Source organism: Ursus maritimus, unplaced genomic scaffold, assembly GCF_017311325.1.
Source record: "Ursus maritimus isolate PB19 unplaced genomic scaffold, ASM1731132v1 scaffold_14, whole genome shotgun sequence".
Classification (NCBI taxonomy): domain Eukaryota; kingdom Metazoa; phylum Chordata; class Mammalia; order Carnivora; family Ursidae; genus Ursus; species Ursus maritimus.
Window position 1 is genome coordinate 24,138,707 of NW_024423786.1, and position 20,397 is coordinate 24,159,103.

Genomic DNA, 20,397 nt, shown 5'->3' on the forward strand with positions numbered 1-20,397 from the left:
ATTACTGGTTTCTTTGATTTAGTTTGGAAAGGAGGCCTCTGAGCTTTGAATGGTGCGGTCCTTACACAGATTTGTTTCCCAGACTGAAAAAAAAAGGGAACAATCAATCCTCCTATAGGATAAACTCTAAATTCCTTCATGACAGCAAAAGAGTCATAAATTCAGTGGGGAAAATATGCCTACATTTCCTCTTTTTTTGATTTATTGACCTATTATCTCAAAGACAAAAAATTTATCTATTTGTAATGTGTTAGTTGACCCCTCCAAGACAGATTTCACTTTTAGTTTTAATGCATACCACTTGAAATTACCCCATTTTGTGTGTGGGGGGGGTGGTGTTTCTCCAAATGGGAGTTATTTTAAGGGAATGAAATAATACTAGAGAAAGCAAACAAAAGAGGTCTTTATGAGTTTCACTTTTATTTTTATAACATAATTTCATCTGAAATGTTGGTTAAATTAAATATATAATGTGATCCTGGTGTATTTGCATTCAAGCAATAGCTTTTTGGTTTGTTTTTAACAGAGGTCTCACTGACCTTGGAGACATTAGAAAGATTGCTTTCACATGGGTGAATGGTTGAGGTATTTCTCTAGTGTATTAGGGAAGGAATGGGTTGGTCTTCTCACCAACATGGGGCTGTTTCTCTTTAAGCTCTTGTGTATTTGTGTCAACAAAATTAATTATGACTGTTTTGGAATAAAGGTAAAACACAAAGCAACTTTTATTCATGCCTAAGCTTCTACGTGTTTTCCTTTGCAATAAGAAGCTCAGGGGACAGGTTACCGTTTGAGAATTCATGCAATTTTTTCCTAAGTTATTTTTTCACCACACTCTTAGCTCTCCAAGTGCTGCCTGGGTAGGAATCTGTCATTGTTTATCTGAACAAGTAAAGTTGTTCTCGTTCAGTAGAACTGAGGAGTTCTTGTCTGCACTAGTGGGATCATTAAGGTAGACTCACTCTTACTCTAACTTGTAAGCAGTTGTTTTGAAAAGTGGGAAAAAAAAGGCATGGAGATGAGTCAAATTGGAAAGATCCTCCAACACCCCCCCCCCCCCCCCCCCCGCTTGATGATTTCACTTCCCTTTAGTGAGTTCCCCTTTTGTTAGAGTTGATACTCTGTGTCAGACGGAGACCCCTGGCTGTGAGGTCTGACAGTTACTGCATCTAAACCACCTGAGCTGCACATTCTTCATGCCCCCGTGCATGACGAACAGTCCTCTACGTCTTCGGCTTTATTCCTGCAGTCCCACAGCATCCGGTGCTTTTCCTTCTACCTCTGCATGTAAAGTTCTTTTTGTCCTCCAGAGCTCAGTTAAGATCATTCCTGTAATTCCCCCCATGCACCCCGCCCTAAGAAGTGTTCATGATCTAGACATGCATTCTCGGTAGGAGCCATATTATCCTAAGGGAGCACAAATTGGTTTGTGGTAGGAGGGAAGTATAAAAATCTTATTCTTTTTAGGTGTAAAATACAGTTATGCACACAGTACATGAACAGAGACTTAAGTCTAGCTGCTAAAATTTTATGAGGGAGGCGATTAGGAAAAACATATGTGAAAAGGCTCTTAGAGGGACAATAAATGCCGTGAGAAGCACTGGTAGAGACCATTCCTTGTGTACTCAGGGTTTCCAGCAGCTGGACTCCGCTCTGGCAGCTGTGCCCTCTTGGTGTCTGGAAGTACGTAAAACAAGAGAAGCAGATAAGAGGTAATATTGGCTACTCTGTTGGAATCTGGCCGGCCGTGCCCATCCCACAATCTTCCCATCACCAAGGCAGAAATAATTGTTTTTGATCTTAACTGGGGGGGGGGGGGGGGCTTTTTCTGCCCTTTTGTACTTTACAAAACCTTCCGTAAATGTATCATTGTGTTTGAAGATTCCAAGGTAACAACTTTTTTGTTGTTGTTATTTATTTCTATTTATGGACCTCTCAAACAAAGTAGAAAAACAGGAATATTCTGTAACAACTCTGGGGAGCAGCCAAAGGAGCAACTAGAACTGATAGAAAATTAGTCCTGTAAATGTGACAGCCACAAGGAGGAGTAGGAGAGACGTACTTTGGTTATAGTCACATCTAAGGCCCACTATCCCTGAGCCACCTCCCTGGAGGGCTGGGGGGAAAATGAAATACTCACTTAGCTATTCTTTCAGCCAGAAGTATTCATGTGACAGGATCTAATAGAAAGTTGCTGGCGCTAAGGATGGAAGTTCTGGGAAATTTTTCTCTTTTTTACTAAAAAAAATCAAATGTACTTGTCTCTCTTCCTATTCTTCTGTCTTGGAATGCAAATATACTGTCACTGTTATGATTTGGCAGCCACCTTGTAATCATGAGGCAGCAAACCCAAGGACAAAACCCACCATGCTGTGGATGACCCAATGGGGAGAAAAGAGAGGCGGAGTCTCTGGTGACCTCATTGAATCGCTAAACCAGTGAGGGCAGCTTCCCTGTCATTCCATGGAATACTACATATCCATACTACCTAAGTCACACTTGGTTGGATTTTCTATTTATTACTTGGAGCTAAATGCATTCCTAACTGAGAGAGGACATAATGTCAGATGATGGAAGAGGGAGACACAAACATTTCCTATCCTGCCCTCTAAATCTGAGTATTAACCCTCCAAGTTATTTCTGTAACATCAACCTTAGCTCATTAATATTCTTTGACAAGGAGCACTTCCTTGTTTGTAGTTACTATGCGTCTTACATCTCAGAGTAATTCCAAGCTCTGGAGGGTGGAAAGCCAAGCTTTTACAGAGAAGTTTCTCATCGTCTTGCCCACTGACACTGCTTTTGTTTTCTGAATACTTAGCATCTAGTCCTCAGGCCTCTGAGATAACTACCCTTCCATCCCTGGTCCAGTCTGGTAGGAAAGAGAAACAAACTTGCCTCCCACACTGTCCTCTCCATGTTCTGTGCTCACTTCTCAATTAAACAAAACCTCACAGGGAAAATTCAACACAGAATGAAGTCAAACTTTTGCAATGTCCTATAGAGCGGTTTAATTCTCCTGATCTCAGTTGAACACCTGGCCACTCCAGTAAGACTTTGCCTTTGTATAATCTAATGTCCCACTGAAGGGCCAATTTTTCTCTATACAAGAGCTACCTATGACCGCTAATAGAAAAACTGCTGGTGGTTTTTAAATCGCTTTTTGTCCCCAATGTGTAAATATATATTGAGATTTAGTCTCTGTTACTATGCTTTACCACTTATTGAAGTATGACTTTATTATGAATATGCCTTATCTAATGGGTTCACAGATGAGAAGATTATAAAGACTTTAGGGTCATCTTTTTTATTGTAAGAAATTTAAAAACTAAAGAAAACAAAAAGGAAGGAGATAAAAATTAACTGTGATACTATTACCTACAGATGAAGATTAGAGACAAAATTTGTTTTTATGCATATGTTTGTATATAAATATGAATTTATATATAGTAAAGGAAAAATTCTACATATATGTATATGATATATATATAAAGATTTCAATCTGATAACCACATATTTATGTAACATATGTTTACATTTCCCATTTCACTCAATATTCCTTGACATTTTTTAAACAATGTCTTAGGATTTCATTTTATAGACACGTAACTTATATTTTAAAAAACCTCAATTTTTAGATATTAAATTTTCTATTTTTATTAATATAAATATTGCCATAAGGAATACTTTTGTAGATAAATCTTTGGGCATGCTTTAGGGTCATTTAAAATAAATTTGCTAGGATTTCATAGCAAATTGAAACCTGGAATTAATCAGAATAAAGTATTTTATTCTATATTCAACCATATCAATAGAATGTTATTCTAAGGTAATGTCACTCTATACTGAGGCAGTCAATCCAATTTTAGAATACCAGAATGTCAATATTTCTGTGTTCTTTAGTTTCTGAACTTTCAGGCCCCTTTAGACAAAACCAGTCTTTGCTCAATAAGCTTTAATGATCATTTAGTACTTAACCAAGAGACCCTATTGCCAGATAACAAAGTAACTAAGTTTCTGTTGAGATTCCCTGATTTGGTACATTTAAATGATGGGAGCTTCATTTTCCAGGCAGTTTGATCAGCAAGATTGTCAGCACACGAAGAGATGCATTTCTGCATTAATGTTATTTTATGTCTATTAGGCAGTAATGAGTTTTTTATAATTGGTTTATAACTCATTTCACATTCATCAAATTATTAATGAGAGAGAGGATCCTGGATTTGACAAGAAAACAGTAGTAATGTTACACGTAGCAGACCCAGAGAGGGAGAATTTTGGTTAAGTCAGGTTTTTGTAAGCAATGCTACTTGTTACTTTGTTCTAAGTGGTACCCAGAATCACACATATTTTTAATCATAGTTTATAATTACAATAAAAATCCATTTTCATGGGGTGCCTGGGTGGCTCAGTCGGGTAAGCCTCTGACTCTGGATTTCGGTTTAGGTCATGATCTCAGGGTCATGATGGAGCCCCATGTCAGCTCTGCACTCAGCAGGGAGTCTGCTTAAGAGTCTCTCCCTCTCTCTCTCTGCTCCTCCCCCTGCAATCTCTCTCTTTCTCAAAATAAATAAATAAATCTTTTTAAAAAACTTGAAAATATAAGAAAACATAAAGCAGAAAATAAAAATTAGCCATAACTCAGGTAATTGATTAATATAGTACATTTCCTTCAAGTCATTTTTCTGCACCTACTGAAGTTTAAATGATAAATGCTATTTTTATTCATCATTATCATAATCAGTGCCCCGTTTCATTACAAATTCTTTAAAAAAATTATAATAGTTGTGTAATATCCCAGTGATAAATGTGCCATCAGTTAATTTTTCTATTGAGAGATATTTAGACTTCTTAAAAAATATTTCACTACTGAGAATAATTCTGAGATGAGTATCTTTGAACTTCTTGTCAAAATATCTAACTAATTCTCTAGGGTAGATTTCCTGAAGTGGAATTACTAGCTCAGAGAGTATGAACTTTAATAAGCTTCATGTAACAGATTGCCAGATTGCTTTCCAGAAAGGAATTCACACTCCCACCATCAGGATAAAAGAGCACCTGTATCAAAGTACCCAAGTCAGCAATGTTGTGGGTTTTTTTTTCAATTTTGACTCATTTAATATGCAAAACATTTTTATTAGCATTGCTGGTAAACATTTCCATAGGTTTATTGATTATTTGTGTTTCTTCTAAGAATTACAAGTTTGTGTCCTTCTGAAAACAAAAATTTCACTGTAGTAGTGGGAAGGAAGTATTAAAAAATGCTTGCTTGAGGATAACCAAAATTAACTTTAGTGTTAATTATGCACATACTCTAGTATCTGGACAACTCCAGTACCACTTAGATGGTTTCTAGATGAATTCTAGATGAATTCAGATGAATACAGAATTTGAATATTAAAGAAGAAGGCCTAAGTGGCGCCTGGGAGGCCCAGTTGGTTAAGCCTCCGACTCTTGGTTTCAGCTCAGGTCATGATCTCAGGGTGGTGAGACTGAGCCCCACATTGGGCTCTGCATTCAGCACAGAGTCTGCTTGAGATTCTCTCCCTCTCCCCCCCCCCCACTGTCTGTCCCCCGACTCATGTGCGTGCACATACACTCTCTCTCTCAAATAAATAAAATCTTTAAAAAAAGAATGAAAACCCAACAGTTCTGAGGGAAATTGCAGAAAAATTTTTTTCAGTAAATCCTGAAAAGAAGACCTTGGCAATTAAAACTCAGAAGCTATAAAGAAAACAGTGATGAAATTTGGCTACAGATTCAAAATTGCATCACAAGTAAAAATACATTCCTGATGGTACCGAGCAGGGTTATCCTTACGATATTTGCAGAATCCAAATGCAAACCCTCTCTTGCCACAACAGACCACAGACTTGTTCACTTAGCAGCCAGGCTGCAGTCAGCTGTCAGGGCTCTCTAGAACCTTCATTCCCACTCTGTGACGTTCTCACAGGCCTGCCTCTTTTGTCTTGATGCTCTGTGCATGAGGTTTCCATTTCCAAAGTCAATGCATTGTCCAAGGTGGCTGCTTCAGCCACGGCCATCTCATCTATGTTCCAGAAGCAGGAAGGAAGGGGGAACGAATAAAAATAGGATAAAGGCCATGATCTGATTATTTTTAAGGAAGACGCCCCATGAAATTTCCCCATGCATATTATTGGACAGAAATTACAAACCAGGCCACACGCAGTTACAAACCCATTCAGAATTTGTGGGTCCTCTCTTAGAAAGGATGGGAGAATAGATACGGGGAGGATAAGCAGCAGTCTCCCTGCAATGTAATAAGCATTGTTTTTGTTAGCATCTGTACCTTTGTATTTCCTGATGGGTAGGACTGAGGTATTTCAAAATACACTAATATTATAGCTAATTCTACCTATGGCCAGCAGAATTGTAGACACTAACATTATTTAATCTAATATTTTAGGGTTCATAGGAAAAAACTGAAAATATTGGGTGTTCTATGTCAAAATTCACTTCATTTCAGTGTGATGTGGCATGGCAGTATGTTCTAGAAACTTCCACTTACCCTGTAGCAGGGCCAGACGCACGCCTCCAACCAGAGACGGTTCTTTCTGGCCAAAGTGTAAGAATTGCAGTAAGTAACTGCAAATTTACCCCTCAATGATTTTTTTTTTTTTTTTAAGTTTGTGACCATCTCACAAATTCTAAGTTCTTGGAAGGCTCCTGGAGCAAATTTCCCCAAGGCCCCAGAAACAGCTCTTGCACACACTGGTTTGGTTATTTGTTGACTTACCTGATGGTTGCATTACTGACTGTTCATCCAAACTGCCCATGCTAACTGAGCTTTACCAAATAACTCAGCAACAATTTATGTTTATAGGTCCCGCCATCTTTTGTCACCTCAGGATATAACGCAGCCAATAACAAGAGTCACTGTTGCAGTTATGCATTTAGTTATTCAGTCTCATAGACAGTTCTTCCCCCAGGGAATTGGACGCTTCATGGCCTTAGGCCTTTGCTTTCATGTGTAGGGCTCCACTGTAGCTTCCCCATTATCAATTAGGGACAATATGGCTTAAATTAAAATTGCCAAACCTTTTTTCTCCCTCTTAATGTTTTTTTAAAACGTCATAGCCTTTCCTTTTATTACAAAAAAAAAAAATTAACCTGAGTATTTTTGGGGTTTTTTTTGTCCTTCCTAGATTCTCCTGTAATAGTATTAGGTGCAATTATAGAAAATACCGAACTCTGAAAATACTACTAGAGAAGCCCTCGTGATTACATTTTAAAGTCACCGGTCTTCCTTCTCTTAGATGCTGTTGTCTGGAAGAACCAGCCCAAATGTGGAGGGCAGAGGCTGGTGGGGTGGGCATGAGAAAAGAAAGGGGAGAGGCAGGTAGAGAATAATGGTGGGAGAACCTTAATCATAACTTCCTGAAAAAAGTTTGAGACTTGTTTTTCAAGTAGAGTTGTGAACCATTTGGAACACGGTGGTGATGGCTGTCTTTCATCATTAACTTCCCCTTAGGGAATTTATCAATCTCTTTCCACTCACTAACATGTTGATACTATTTAGTTCTGCATTTAAATGACACTGCTCCGAGTACCTAGTTCTGGATAAGATTTCTCCCTTTTAAGTGAAGTTCCACTAGGTTATAAATAGCTAATGGCTCTCCAAACTCCTCTGGTTTACAGGAGAAATAATTTAATGAAGACTCAAGATTGCTTTGTGTAGCTTTGTTAATGCAAATGAGTAATGTGTATTGATTTTTCATGGTGTAAAAATCTTTTTATTCATCTTGTGCAAGAGTCTGTTAAAGAATTATTAATGGTGCCTTAATTGCTTTAAGATCTATACCCTAATTAAAACAGTAAATTCTTTATTACATCTTTATTTTAATTAGATGTACAGAAAGACAATAATTTTTACAAGAAACCCAGTGTAAGATAAAATTACCTCATTTAGAAATGCTTCAAAGAATCTGTAGTGGGGCTGTACAGAGAGGCCGTTAGGAGCTTCCTGAAGTAAAACCATGGTGACTCCACTTCCAGCCACAATGAAGATGCCATACTGACTGAAATTAATCATCTGAAATGAGCTATTTTACACTTTCCGTGAAGTACCATTCATCTACACAAATAAGTTTCTGCTTCTACTTTTATTTAATTTCATTTCTTAAACGTAAGGATATTTGTTCAAGTTTGGAAAGCTCAGTTCAAGTCCAGACGAGACCGAAAATGAGCTTATTGTCATGGAAATTACCTTATATCAACTTGAGTCCATTTGCTCCTAAGGATGTACTTTGTTCTGTTTCTTCAGTTTATAAGACAATGCTTTTTAATAATTTGTCCTAAATGGTGTGTATGGAAAAAGCACCACCAACATCAATATCTGCCTTCCATTGATCATGTGCTTTTCTACTTGCTTTTCCGTCTTTAATCTGTATGGTTAATTAACCAAGGCTTGTGGATAGTGATCGCAGACTTGAAGGGTGGCGGGTAAGTGAACACTGGGTGTGGATCTCCGGCCAGGTATTGTGTTGGGCTCGTTCATGATTACGGAATCCTCATAACAACCAGAACCGGCAAAGTATGACTTCCCTGTCCTAGAGAAAGGAACGGAAGATTGACAGCTGCCACCATTTTGTTCATTTAAATCAGGGGTCAGCAGACTGTGGCCTGTGGGTCATAGCCAGGTTGCCACCATATTTTACAAATCAATGTTTATTGGCGCAGGGACATGCCCATTTGTGTAGGTGTTGTCTGTGACTGCTTTCTAGTTAAAATGACAAAGCCGGCGGTATAGCGGCACAGACTGACCTGCCAATCCTAAAAGACTAGCTGTCTAGCTGTTAAAGAGTTTGCAGACCGCTGGTCTCAACCATGAAACCCAGCACTGCTCCCACCTTGCGCCTCTCCAGCCATCAAATCCCATCGCGTAACACATGTTGTTTAAAATTGTATACCCCTTTTTCTAGCATACTCTTTGGACTTCTGTTTCTTTTTTCTTTCTTTTATTTGGACGCTCACTGCAGGGGCTGTTTTCCTATGAAAGACATCTCCACTCTTTCTCGAGGAGGCTGAAATAACATCCCTCTAACCTATTTCCCTCTTAGCTGGCATTACTTATTTCATCCTAATCATGTTATTTAACTCAATCTAACATTTTGGACCTCAGCTAGTAACAAGATTATTATAGCAAAGTGTCGCCTCACGTTCCTCTTATAACCTGAATTTCTTCCCTTAAATTTTCCCACAAGACAATGGTTATCTGACTGCTGGGGGAAAAGTCACAGCCATTCACAGTTGAAAAAAGGCAGCAACTATCATATAATAGAAACGGGATAAAAGGAGCACCAAGCCCAGTCAGAGACCCTGTCCTTTCCTGCCTGTAGAGAAAGGGAGGGCATGGAATAGGGAGGGGCATGAGCGCCCCAAGACCTATTACTCCCTGGATCCCACAATGCTCTGTAGAGCCCCTTCTCTCGCAGACATGGCTTACTCAGCAGGAAAGCTGCCGAGCCCCAGACTGACTTTCATCAAGCTTAGTTAGGTGGACTAGTTGATTAGGTCTCCAAAGGGAGGGGCCCAACCAGCCCTATGTGAATAGACCCTGAGGGGATTTATCCACGAGACGAGGAAGGCCAGACGAGTTCTAATTAGTCAAAAAAGGGTCAAAGGCAGTGAAAATTAGGAACACTCTGTAATGGTCAATAGCAAGTTAAAAATAGAATATTCGTACTGTGGAATACTATGCAAGATAAATCATATTACAGAAGAAAATGCCATGACAAGGGGACATGGCAGATTCTTAAATGTGTATAGTTTTATTATTTAAATTGTGTTTAAAATATACATTATATACATACATATACAAACGTGTGTGTGTGTGTGTGTGTGTGAAGCATTGCAAGATCAGTAGCACTGCGTTAACAGAGAATATCTTTGGGTGATGGCATTATGGCTGACTCTATTGCTGTCCTTATGCTTTTCTGTATTTTCCCCGTAAGTATGTATTACTTGTAAGATTAGAAGATGTTTCTTTTTATGAGCTAAAAAGGACACAACTAGGAACATTGTGGGTAATCAGAAGAGAAAAACAAATGTTCCTCTCCTAAGTAAACTTGAAGAATTTTGGTAACTGTGTGGTGTTTGCACCCTTGGGTTTGGAAAAAATCTTAGAAGCAGATGGCTTTAACTGAGACGTGTGAAAAGAAAACATTATGATCGTTTCCTTCGGAGTGTCAAGGAAGCACTAGAATAAACACGTACTGTTACTAATCCCCAGATTACTTGCTTTGAAGGTCCATAGGGCTCTCGAAACTGTCCACGGACTCTGTTCTTTCTTGTTTATAAGACTTATCTCAGGCTGTTCCCTCAGTTAGGACGGTCTTCTTGCTCACCCTTTTTTACCTTGGGCCAGCTTAAAAGTTGTCTCTTCCCTGTATTGTCTCTAACCCCTTTCCCCATCTCCCGTTTTCCACTAATCCATGCTCCTTTCCTGGTCCTATAACATTTCTGTTACCATTTGTGAGTTGGACTGTGTTTGTTGTTTTTTTTTTTTTCACTCTTTCTCTCCTTTTGCCCTTGCACACTGGTGGGAAGACCAGATTCAAATCACCACTGCATTCCAGTATTTAGAGTAAGTATTTGAATCGCCTGTAACAACCAAATAGCTCAGCTCAGCAAAATTTGATTTCCATTGGCCTTCCAGCCCCGTTCTTAGATGCATTCCACCCTCTTCCTCTCTTGTCAGAGCTCTTAGATATGACCCGGGCGCATGGCCGGGGGTGGAAGGTGGCACCACTAGAGCATATTTCCCCCAAATGTCACATTTTAACAATTTTTAAAGTAATGTCTTGATGCACCGGCTGTAGATGAGGAGGTAGATGGTAGGCGAGAAGCTGCTAGAGAAGACAGCGGGACCTGGGCAATTCGAAACATTCAGCCTTCGTCCACAAGACTCATGGGGAAGGACATCCAAAGAAGGTGCCCTTTGATGGCTCTCGTTCTCCACAAAGCATACCACTGGGCATGCTCCACCCCACGCTCGCTTTCCTTCCCCCGGCCCTGATTTAAGGGGCTTTCTCCCACTCTTACATGGGTGGGCCCTCACCTGTACACTATTGCCTACTTGCCTCTCTGCCAATCCGACAAGCCTGTGCAATTTCCAATTGAAGGATTTTGCTGAGATGTTCCTTGTGGCCTTATAAAATAATAATAATAATAACAATAATAATAATAATAATAATAATAATAATGTGTAGTCTCCCTAGGGAATAAGTTTCAATGCATAGCTATAAAACCAATATTATCTCTTCTCTCTCAGTTCTTCCATATCCTTATTTTTCGGTCTACTTGATCTGCTAAAGATTGAACGATGTGTTAAAGGCTCCACTAAGGAATGTTTATGGTAAATGAAGTATTTAAGCTAAACAATGCCTGTATCCAAGGAGTTAGAGAAAAGGAATGAGGGGGGCGCCTTTGGCCACCTCGCTGATCCAATGGTACATATTCTCCTCACAGGTGTTGAGGGTATAGTAAGGTGGGGGCTGGGAAGGGAGAAGACGGGGAGATGAAGAGGTCAGAGAAGAAAGTCAAGGTTGATTGGTTTGTGGAACACCTGCTATTTTTAAACTTTTCAAAGTAAATTTGGCATCTTATCCCTAATCAGCATGTAAAAGGAATATAATAATTTATAGACTGCTAGTCAGCCAAGCGGGTGCCTTACTAACTTGTGACTTTCTGCTATCTGATGAGATAGGGTTATCCACTGGACTTGTTTGCTATCCTTGATCAGGCACCAACCACAAAACATTCCTGGGTCTTGTATCCCAAATTAAAGTGAAACTAGAAGTAAAGCCCAGCAAAAACTCAATCATTTTGAGAGGCAGACCATACTCTGTTTTTCCATAGGTTCTATCTGTTTAATTTGCTATGGGAAGGGGGTCCTCTCATGACAGAAAGTAGGAGATTACATTTCCATAGTGGGTCCCCATATTTACCGTGTGGGCAAGAAGGTGGAAGATTCTTAAGTTTGTGACCACTTGCAAACAATGTCCTTCTTGATTCATGAAAACTCTGATTATCTCCCCTTCCTTTGGAACCTCAACCCAGTGTAATTTTTCTGGACAATTGAATTAGGAATGATATCATAGAAATAATAATAAACACTTGTAAAGTGTTTGTTACATGCACACCAGCCACTATTCAATGTATTTTACATGCATTAACATATTTAAGACTCACTATCATTAGTATAATTTTACTTAGGAAGAAACTGAGGCACAGAGAGACTTGTTCAAGTTGAAACAGCTTGTAAGTGTCAGAGTCAGGATTGGAACCCGGGCAGTTTGCTGTTGACCATTAGACAGCGAGGTGTGTACGTGTCTGTAAGAGCTGTAGGCAGTCCTCAATTCAAGGGACCATTACCGAGATTCAGTTATGTGTAGGACACTGGGCTAAATGTCACGTCATTCTTCTTCCTACGAGAAATAAAATCCATCCCTTATTTTAAATCGCATAACGTTTAGTAGAGAGAGGAAGACAAACATACAAAGTATAACCTACAGTGCCGGAAGGAATTCATGGTAGAAGAATAAACAGAGCACTGGGACGGTCCAAAGGTAGGACAGGTTGCAAAGGTCTCCTAAAATTCAGGGACTCTGTTCTGTCTTTCCTCGTAAGCTATAGATCCAATCTGTTGTGTTTTGCAATGTCCGGTACAAACATGCAAGGACTTTATGGTCAACAGTTGTATCACAAAGCTGGGTTTAGTCATCTGAAGTGTGTAACGTTAATCCCGAGGCTTGTGCCAACCTGAGGGTTTGTGAAACATACTTTGGGACTTGCATGAAGTCACAAAACAAGGCAAATGTGGAAGACAGGGAGAGTTCCTAAATTAGCACCTTACTTAATTAAGGTAAATGATCTTTCTAGTTCTTTTTTTTTTACCAGTATTATTTCTCTGTCTCACTGCCTTGCCTCGAGTGTTTGATTTTTCCAGAATATAAGAGTGTAGTGTACTTTCTAGTGTTTGAGACACAAGCTCGATTTGTCTTTGCTCTGCAGGCCCTCCAATAATTTTGATCCTAACACAATGCAAAGTGTGACAAGATAACGCATGTCAAGCACATATCACGGTGACTGTCATAGAGGAAGGGTTCAACTACTATTTGCAATTGACACTGCTGTTTTTGGAGTTCTCTCTATCAGACTCCAAACCTCAGAAGTCCTCGCTACCCCACTGTCCTGAGTTGATTCATGTGGCAAGGACAGAGAAAGTGTGTCTGACAAAGAAAATAGTGCAACACAAATTTGGGAAACTGTAAGTCATTTGGGGGCAAGTCCGAATGGTTAAGTTTGGGTGAAATATGGAATGAATTGGTGGGCTAATTATAGCTAGGACTGATGAAATAAAAGCTGGCATTTGGATGTATTTTGTGTCATTTAACATTTGAGTTGCTGACATATGAACAAAAGACCTATTCTCTGAGAGCATTGTGAAAAGTATGGTTCTTTAATATATGAGCTTGCCTAGAAGTTAAAAAGCAGCAGAAAATGGAATTATATCTGGGTTTTTAACCCATTTTGCCTCTTTATCTTCTTTCAGACTCATATTTACCCAATAATTTAGCTTGCCCCTCATTAATAACTACTCAAGTTCGTTTAAGTACAAATTTAGGTAAAATGTAACTAGATGCATCTGGAGGGAGTTTGATGTCTAACATATTCCACAATGAAACTTATTTTTAGATTATCAGCTGTTTTGGATTATTTACCCCTCTGCTTTCAGTTATTTCAAAAAAAAAATCTAGATTTGATTTACTAAAATTCCGAGTTTGTCTTCCAGATGTTCATCCCCAAAATATACAAGCAGCATGAATAATTCCAATGCACATGTCGGGCTCCGTGCAGCATTCTCTGAGGCAGGCATTCAGTACGAACTGCGGTGGGATTCTGTTTTCCCTGGCTCAGGGCAAACATGTTCTGGATAACGTAGATATGTATAGTTTAATATGAGTCATTGCGCATGTGAATGAAATGTATTTTTCTTTGTAAAACAAGTTGAAAAACAGGACTTAAAGTCCCTCGAGGTTTTCTTCCAAAGTCCTAGTCCATTTAATTTTTTTATAATATTCTTTTATTATATTATGTTAGTCACCATACAGTACAACCCTAGTTTTTGATGTGAAGTTCCATGATTCATTACTTGCGTATAACACCCAGTGCACCATGCAATACGTGCCCTCCTTAATACCCATCACCAGCCCATCCCATTCCCCCACCCCCCTCCCCTCTGCAGCCCTCAGTTTGTTTCCCAGAGTCCATAGTCTAGTCCATTTAAAAACAATGATTGTAATCATAATCTGCTCCTGGAGTCAGATACATTCTAACGTTTGTTTGTTTGTTTGTTTGTTTGTTTGTTTATTAAAGATTTTATTTATTTGAGAGAGAGAGCATGAGCAAGAGCAGGGGGAGGGAGAAGCAGACTCCCCACTGAGCAGGGAGCCTGAGGCAGGGCTCGATCCCAGAATGCTGGGATCTTGACCTGAGCTCAAGGCAGATGCCCAACTGACTGGGTCCCTGCCCTCAGGTGCCCCACATTCTAATGTTTATTAATAAATACTAACATGTTTAAGGATTTAAACACTTTATTAAGACACAGTTACCAATCTTGTTCCTTTTAAATGTAGCACTTAGTGAATCTGAAGGATCAAGCTTTTGAAAGAACAGCCCATACTCGTTCATGAGTGATTCACAGGTATAAGCCCCCAGAACACAGTCGTCCTACTGTTAACTCAGTGTCCCTTTACACTGTGCCATCTGTATTACTTTCCCCTATAGGCAGTCTGCTCACCGCCTGGCATCATCGGAAAGAAGGGATAGAAGCAAAGTTGCTCGTGTAAGAAAACAGAATCTGAGCAGTTGTGGGTTTGATTTCATTACCTGAAAGCTAAGTGGAGTCACGTAAATCACACAGTGGCTCAGATGTCCAGATAAGAGGGGAGCACACAGCACCATATGGAGCCTTGTAAGGCTTTGGGTTCTACGTGAAACACATTTTGGTAACGTTTGAAACAAACCCATGCGGCACTAGGGCAGTGCAAATACCTGCTTCATCTGCAAAGGCTCGTCCATCTCTTAGGAAAAGAATGTACTAGAACAACTGCACGATGAGTAACAGCAACCTTCTGATGGTCCTAGGAAGCTGCTGAGCCCAGCAGACTCAGCCCCCGCAAAGCAGAGAGCTTTGTGTTCACATAAGCTGGGGCCTCTGTGGGCTGGTGTCCTTGGCCCAGGGTCAAATGATTGCATAATGCTTCTCATAAGTGAGCCCGCCGAACGAGAAACCAGAAGGGCAAGAATGCTTAAAAGCACAGCTGGCAAACCCAGGAGACACTCTCCACATGTGCCTTGGCCCTGGGTTTGGGAGCTCTTTTTTGAAGAGAGTTTGTGCATTGCTGTAGACGGGCCAGGAGGGTCCAAGGTGGCAGACACCATTGTGAAATGAGTTTTTATTGCCCCGGTTCCCCCATTATTAGTATATACCTGTTGAAGTGATTTGTTGATAGAATGGTGACTGAAACAGTTACTTTGTTGTTTATGTCATGATGGGCATGACATCTTGTCATGATGTTGTTGACCAGAATTTAGGGATTGTTTTGGGTAGTTGAGGTCATTCTTCCTGACCTGGGGTCATTGTCACAGTTTGGCTTCTAGAACAAGAACAAGACAAAACGGAGCTCATGGACATTGTCTTCTGGTCCCCCAAGCCTCTGCTTCCTCCACATCATATACACACGGGATTCCATTAGTAGCCTCTTCCTCACCACCCCTGTTAGTCAGAATTAAATTCTCTCGCATAGTTCCCCTCATTGCTTCATCATTTAAAAAGTCTTTATGTTCTAACTTATTTTCATTTATTTGTTAATTGATCTCTTCTTTTATTCATTCATTACCTCAACCTGTGTCTGTTGTGGCCACTGTAGTACCAGGTGCTTGGGGAACAGAATACACATAGTCCCTGCCCTCAGGGATGCCCAGTCTAGCAGGGGAGAGTAAGAAGTTCAACATCATTACCCATGCTGGTCTATAAAAAATTCAACATATTATGTCATATTTAATAAGACTATTGAAAAATACTGCAAATTGTACAGAAGAAGCATAAGGGTGAAGAAGGATATCAAGAATCTGGGGAACTAGGCACAGAAACTTATAATTCTAAGAATTGACGGATTCGCTAGTCTGGTGAGTACAAAAGCTCAGGTAGAAAAGTGGGGTTGTGGGGTGCCTGGGTGGCTCAGTCGTTAAGCGTCTGGCTTCGGCTCAGGGCGTGATCCCTGCGTTCTGGGATCGAGCCCCATATCAGGCTCCTCCGCTAGGAGCCTGCTTCTTCCTCTCCCACTCCCCCTGCTTGTGTTCCCTCTCTGCTGGCTGTCCCTGTCAAATAAATAATTAAAATCTTAAAAAAAAGAAAAGAAAAGTGGGGTTGTGTCTATGTATTCATCTCATTTCACAAAATAATCTGTTCTCCTCTCAAGTGTCACAGATGGTACTCATGGTGGTTTCCTCTGAGGAATCTTCAGCAGTTTCTCTAGAGTTACAAGTGACAGTGGGTTAAACGAGAGCGATGTTAACACGGTTGGTGGTGAGTCTTCTGGGGTTGCTGCTCTGCGTCTGTGGTATCATCAGGGTCCCAGCATTTTTCCTTTCTTCTCCCTTTCCATTAGAGGATGTGGCATCCATTCTCAGGGTAATAGATATGCAATGATTCCTGGAAATCTAGCCATTACATCCAATTTCTGGTGCAAAATAGAAAGGAAAGGAAAAACGGCATAATTTTAGAACATGTTTTCTAGAAATCCTATCAATAACTTCTGGCCAAAACTCATATGTGGCCAGCACCATTTCTGTTCCCAATAAAATCTGTTAGCAAAATCTTAATCGAAAAGGGGGTACTGGCTAGACTAGCAGGCTCCATCACCCCCCAACTGGGACACCCAGAACATGTTGAAATCTCTTAGGAGTGGAAGAACAGGCGTGGGAATGAAGTTAGAAGTTGTCGACTAAGGAGCCTAAGGACTCTCCCCACAGAGAACCATGGGTCAGCTTCTCTCTGGCATACATAGAAAGAAAGTTGTGACTACCTTCCAGAAGTTATGCTAAGAGTTTTTTACGTGTTTCTCCTCAAATAGTTGGAGTTTCAAAAACCTTGCAGTGCATTTTATGTGCATGTGTACAATGTACATGGATTTTTGTATTAATAGAGATTTCTAATATCTACTTATATCCACTATAATATGAACAGGAAGCCTCTGTTTACTCCCCTCATGGAGACTGACTGTTGGGTATCTTAAAAATAGTGACCCAAGAGAAATTTATTGATCGAATTGTGATATTTATTTAATATATTTTGGGAAATTTTAATTTTTAAAAACAGCTTATTTTTGGAAGCACTTGTTTTAGCTATTAAAGATGGTATCCCACCCACCCTCTGCCAAAAATACACTTGATTTCTTACTAAAACAAATACTGGCAGTGGAGAAACCTTACATATGAAAGTACACAACTCTTTAAATATAATCCTATCTCATCTGAAAAACAGAACATAGAAGCCTGTTTAAATGATGTAGTTGATTTTAATGAAACTTGTACAAAATTAAAATATAATAAAATGAATCAAACATTGGCATTAACAAGAGGACATCAGGCAGGATCTCAACAGGAAACAGCACACTCAGGCTATTTCAAGGAGAGTTCATTTCCAAAAGAACTATTCACAAAGGTGGGGGTAGAGTTTGGGGAGCCATGGAGATAGTGCAAGGACCTGGGCTGAGTAATGGAGGGAGAGCTATTGCCTCTCCTTGGCCTAAAGGGGACAAAAGTAGAGAGCTGTTAGCAGAATGGAGGGAGGGAGTTATGTAGGAAAAGTTGTCTTGGGGAGCAGTGATCCTTAGGTGAAGGGACACACCCAGCTTCAGAGATACATGTAGTGATCTCATAGGGAAGTCAAGGAATAAATACTCTGATCTCCTGCTAAGGTTTCCATTGGCCAGACCAACCAGCAGACAGAGCCCTGTATAAGAAGCCCTCCCTCTATGATCTACGCAGGACACCTGGGGAAGAGTAGGCCTGGAGGGTTAAATAGAAGATGTCTCACGCAACAAATTAGGGATGTGTCCATCTATAATGTATGATTTTTTTTTTTTTTACCTCTTAAGATACTAAAAGCTCTTCTTCATGAGGGAATATGTAATGTCATGCTGTATTTGTCAACAAATCTCCTGCTATCACCAAGGATACTTCAAAGCTACCCCACTACCTTTCCAGAAACCACCTACAAAAGTTAATTGGTGATGCACTCTTGTTAACACATGAAGATTTTATATTATTAGTCTAATTAAAAGGATTTTAACTGTCTAACCTCCCCCCTCTGCTGATTCCTACATACTCCAGTCAAAGTGAATTAAACCCATTAATCAAAGTGGTAGAAATGATATAAGGTGCAGGATACAGGCAGAACCAAGAAGAGACTAACAGCCTTCATTATGTTTAATTTTGTTCCCTAGCAAAGGATAATAAATTCAAATTGTAACATCACAATAAAATATTTAATTATTCAAGAGCAGGGCAACACACATTATAATTAACTCCCTATTATGTGTCTTCATTTAGGTGGTAATAGAGGCAATAGGGTAGCCCAGCCAATCTTAAGCTAAAGATTTAAAGTAAGATCTCAACTACTCTGTCACCCTGGAAGCTATCCCCACCATGGGGAGCTTGCCTTGAGATACGGACAGGTGGCGACTTGAGAGTTGGGTATTCATTCATTCATTCTGAATTCAGCAGATCTCCATTGAGTGCCAGCTATATAGAGGCCTCATGGCTCCAACAGTGAATAAGCAGATGAAGGGCCTCCCCTCATAGCACTTACTTGAGGATTGGAACAAAATCCGTGCTCCTTAGCTTTGCCTTGAAGCACCTGACTTCATCTCTTGGCATCTCCCTCCTTGCTCACCATGTGCCTGCCACCAGGTGTTTTGCTCCTTCTCTAAATACAGCTTAGAGCCTACTTCGTGAGCTAGGCATTTGCTCTGCCGCTTGTCTAGGATTCTGTTCCTCCAGATCTCCGTGTGACTGGTACCTTCTCATCAAGTTACCTGATTAGAAGAGCCCTGTGCCGATCATCTTTATCTAAAGAAGCCTCCAAAACCCGATTACTCTACTTTCTAAATATTCTTCATAGCACTTATCGCTAGCCAAAATTAGCTTTCTTATTTAGTATTGCTTATCTCTTCGTTTATCGTCAATGCATTATAAACTTCATGCAAGGGACCTTGGCTGTTCTTATCACTGTATTCCCAATGTGTTATGTAGCCTGGCACATAGTAGATTCCCAATAAATATTTGTGACTAGGACCGATCATCTTTTTTAAAGATGGTGACAATAGAATTTCCCATCCCATTTTTTTTATACCTAACTACGTCCCTATCAAAAAGTGATGACTAATTCCCCATCACTTCAGTATAAGTAGGTGGGCTTTTATTGGCTTATATCCGATGGAATATGGTGGAAGTGACGCTGTATAACTTCAGAGGCGAGGTTATAAAAGGCGGTACATCTTGCCTTTAGTCCTAATTCACCTGCATGGAGAGGCCCCTAACGTACCTAGAGAGATGCCCACCCATCCCCTGGCTGCTCCATCCCCACACTCTCCCACATCCAGCCACCATCTGACTCGAAACCACATGGGAGACCCCGAGCCAAAACCATCTGGGAGAGTCCTTCCAAAATTCCCGACCCACAGTGATAAGAAGAAAGAATAAGATGATTATTGTTTCAAATCATCAAGTTTTGGAGTGAGGTTATACCACAGTGGATAACCAGGATAATGAAGGACTAGCCGAATGAATGAATGAACTAACAAGTTATTACTTCCAGGTTGATTCAGAATGGAGATAACATGTCATTAGGATGGAAGACTATGTTTCAGAGATCTTTGTGTCAGTAGCAATAAAATACTTCAGCAAAATTCCAATATCCAACATCTCAATATAATATTGATTCAGTTATAGTGTTGATCAAATAACATCCCCCCTGGAATAGTATAGACTTTTTTTTTTTTTTTACCTCTACGTAGAAACTACATGAGACAAACTTTGTTCCCTCTCACAAGTTAACATTTTTTCATGATCGATATTAAGAATTAATTATGGCATTCTTTCTTACTAAGTGTGGCTTCAATGTCCTTTCCAGACAGCCATTAACAATTGATAAGAGTGGGCACTCAAGATCTTTGCCATACCAACCTAAAGGAGATGCCAGCATCCCAAAAGAGCACTGCAGGTTGTATTCACTCCTTACCTCCTACCACCACTTTCCTCAGCTTTCTGTAGTCACACCAGAACAAGGGACCGCATGAGAATTTT